Source organism: Hibiscus syriacus, unplaced genomic scaffold (assembly GCF_006381635.1).
Source record: "Hibiscus syriacus cultivar Baekdansim isolate YM2019G1 unplaced genomic scaffold, ASM638163v2 tig00110213_pilon, whole genome shotgun sequence".
In the NCBI taxonomy this organism is placed as follows: domain Eukaryota; kingdom Viridiplantae; phylum Streptophyta; class Magnoliopsida; order Malvales; family Malvaceae; genus Hibiscus; species Hibiscus syriacus.
Genome location: NW_024062630.1, coordinates 1,984,188 through 1,988,099, shown reverse-complemented (window position 1 = coordinate 1,988,099; position 3,912 = coordinate 1,984,188). Strand labels below are relative to the sequence as shown.

General features: G+C 31.7%; 1 pseudogene; it reads left to right on the top strand.

Moving 5' to 3' along the window:
• Positions 1 to 366: 366 nt before the first annotated feature.
• On the top strand, positions 367 to 3,088 carry LOC120113624 (annotated as a pseudogene).
• The last annotated feature ends 824 nt before the right edge of the window (positions 3,089 to 3,912 follow it).

Sequence of the window (3,912 nt, the reverse complement as noted above, 5' to 3'; positions counted from 1 at the left end):
GAAGCATCATGTGTGCACAATTTTATTTATTTATTTTGTCTCAAAATCCAACCTTACAATGTTAACTTTTAATTTTCTTTAACATAATTCCTTTAATTTTTAAACTTTTTTTATAGAAGCTAGTGAATAAAATAAGTTAGTGATTTGAATAAAGATACAATATTTATAATAGCAAGGGAATCAAATTGTTTCAATTTAAAAATAAAAAAATTAAAATCATCAACTGTTCTTTTTCAATGAAATTAAATCATCAAGTTGAATTATACAAAAATGTTAATTTGACATTTGTTAAAAGATTAATAATTTAGAAGTGTTGGGCGAACGTGGATACGTAATTGGCTTAAAACCTGGTCTACTGTGGAAGCTTGAATACTCTGACGACGCCTCCTCTGATCTGATCTCTTCTCTACAGATTAATCAAAAAGAAATCTTTCTTCATTCACTGGAATCAAAAGCCACCATTTTTTTCGTCTTCTTCTGAGAAAACCCATCCCTCAAAACCTTCAAGACAACACATATTTTCTTTCCTTTTTGTTTTTTGTTCTTGTATGCCTGTCTTGCTTGTGGTACAGAAATGGGGGTTCCGGTGATCAAATTTCCAATCTTTACGGTAATTAGAGTATTGGGAATCGTAATAACAGTTATTCTTTTCACTTGGACTCTTCACTACAGGGGAGGATTGGCTCTCATCTCTGATGACAAAGATCTCATCTTTAATGTAATCTCTTCCCTCTTGAGCCACCTTTTTTTAATATTTTTTTCTAGTAGAGAATCAATAAATTTCATTTTACTTGATTCCCCGTTTACTTGTTTTTTTTCTTTTTCTTTAATGGGTTATTTGCATTTTTTTCTTCTTTTTTTCCATTTTCTTTTGTTACATCTGGTGATCCATTGATATTCTTGCCATATTGCTTTATAATTTGTGAGTATTTATAAGCTGCAAATTATGATACATTAGAAATTAATGTTTCCTTTGTTTAACTTAAAGGCGTACTGCCATCCTTCACAGTGTTTAATTGTATAATGCAGTTCACTTTCTATCAACATTAATTTTAAGGAAAATTTTGTCATTGCTTTTGCTACATTTTCCCCCACCTGGAAGGGGAAGAAAAAGAAAACGAAAAGACATATTTGCAGATAAATAAGCAATGTTTTTTGAGCTAGTAAAAAGGGAGAGTATGATTTCTTTGCAGAATTACATATACACAGAACAATTGTGTGAGAATTGGTACTATATCTTTGCATTTGTTCCTTGTTAATCCATTACAGTTATGTTTGCTTTAAATCAATCTAAAAGGTAAGTAATAAAAACAATACCCTGACAAACCCTCAAATATTACCTTTCTTTGTTCAACTTGTATTTTCTTTTCCATTTCAGAAAAAAAACTTTGCTGTGTACTTATTGCAGGTCCATCCTGTTTTGATGGTCATTGGTCTACTGCTCTTAAATGGCGAAGGTGAATGTCATTTATTATTGCAGAAGCATGTTCTTGATGCTGCAACGTTTTGTTATGTGCATCCCACCATCTACTTTAAAGTTCCATATTTGTCCTTTTGGAATAATTTATTTATTCAGAATTTCAGGTTGAATTATATCAATTAGATTAGATGAAAGAATAAATTTGTACTAGGGGAAAACTTATGATGCATGTCTAAAAATCGGAAGTTAATTGAAAACTTTTCCTTTTTGTCACTGATAGGTTATTGAGGTTTTCTTAGGACTTAAGAAGTGAATTGCCTCTAAATTAATGGTTGAGATACTCTAATATTTTCTGTATCTCTAAGACATATCTGCAGTTTCTTTAATTTTCCATCACATGATTTTTCTTGAGAAATTAAGGGAATTGTCATGATTTACTAGAAGGATATTTATTTGAAAATATATACATTATGTCTTTTGCTCTCTCTTTTGAGATTTTATTGATATTGTGGACATGGAGGGCTACTGCATAAAATATTTTAAGAGCTTGTGGATATGCTTAACATGGTACCTTGATGTGAGTTGTTTGTAAAACCTAATCCATTAACTATGCTACTTGTATTAGCTGATTATGCACAAGTTTGTTTTTGCGCTGGTGGAAGAGCGTCGTCCTAATTTCTTGCTGCCTCGGTGTGAAACATGACTTGTGTACAAATCTTGTGTTCTAAAAGAGAACTTAATTCTACAATTAGAAAAGTATGAATGTGAACTTTTACGGAATCTTAAAAAAGTCACCATCTTTACAGTCTTGCTCTGTTTAACTCTGGTTCGGCATTGATTGATGCAGCCATGCTGGCGTACAAGACTGTTCCTGGGACAAAAGGTTTCAAAAAGTTGGTTCATCTTACAGTTCAATGTCTTGCCTTCATCTTGAGTATTATTGGTTTTTGGGCTGCTTTGAAGTTCACAACGATAGGGGCATTGAAAACTTTTACAGTCTACACTCATGGTTGGGCCTAGCTTGCCTTTTCTTGTTCGGCATCCAGGTTCTACTCTGCTCCTTTCCAGTGCATTGGCTCCATTTTGTCAAGTTATGGACCTTACATATCTTGTATTTTGCTTTCACCAGTGGGCCGCTGGATTCACAACGTTTTGGTACCCGGGTGGCTCTCGAAACAGCAAGCCCGCATTGTTGCCATGGCACGTGTTCTTCGGGATGTATACATATGCACTTGCTGTTGCTACCGCTACAACGGGTATCCTAGAGAAGCTTACTTTTCTTCAAACTAACCGGGTAATATCGCGCTACTCTTCCGAGGCTTTGCTGGTAAACGTTTAGGTATATTGATTGTTGTGCTGGGTGGTATTGATTCTGGCCACGGTCACTCCGGTGAATAGAAAAAGCGATACACCGGGGACTAACGGAATAGGTACAACTGTGTTTCCGAGGGCCTAAATGAACTAATGAAATCTGAAGAGACCAGTGCTGTTGTTAATCAGCCATGGAATTTTGAGCTGTTGATTGTTTAATGTTTGATCGCGCATCATCTTTTTTTGTATTTTATTTCAAGTAATTGTGTCTGTTACTAGCCATATAGTTTGCGGTATTTACATTGATGATTAAGCTATACTAGAATTTTTAAAAATAATCAGAAATAGTATTTTTTTAAATATTTTTTAATGATGATATTTGAATAAATAATCCTCAATGACTAAATTAGCAATTTTATAGAGATAGTGAGATAGTGGCCTGACTTGGTATGCTAGAATTTGTAGAAGCAATTTTATTCCTTTCAGATGAATAACCAATTTTAGTTTCGAAATAATCAAATTATAATTACCTTTATCTTAATAAATCATATGAATTATAAAATTGATGTTATTGACTTTTTATATACTACTAAATTAGTTATAACTCCTAAAATTTATTTTGGAGATTATTGTACGTTTGCAACATGAATTTCAAGATGTTACAGTAACAGCCACTTAGATTTATCAATTATTTTATAATTTTTTTATTTTATATCCACATCTTATTATTAAAAAAAAAAGTAGAGAATCTGACCACAAGAACTAGTTTATAGGCTCCCAGTGGGTCTTAGCAAAAAAATGGGAGGATGATAAAGCCATCATTGGATTAAATGACTTATTATTTAGGGTAAACTATTATTAGAAATATAATTGTATAATTTAATTTAATTAATGATTAAATATTTATTTTTTTATAAGGAGTCTTGATTCGTTTAAGGTGGAGATATAGTTAAATATCAATTTTGGTAAAAGATCAATAAAATCTTAATATAATTTGATTGTTGAAATGAATCTAAAATTTCTTTTTAAAATAAAAATAATATATATGTATATGATTATTAATGTAATTTATATTACTATTAAAAATAATTGATATAGATCGCTATTTTATTTAAACGTCGAGAAGGATGGGTTTCATGATTTAATGAGTTGCCTATCCGGTGGTTTTGTAGATGAGAAGT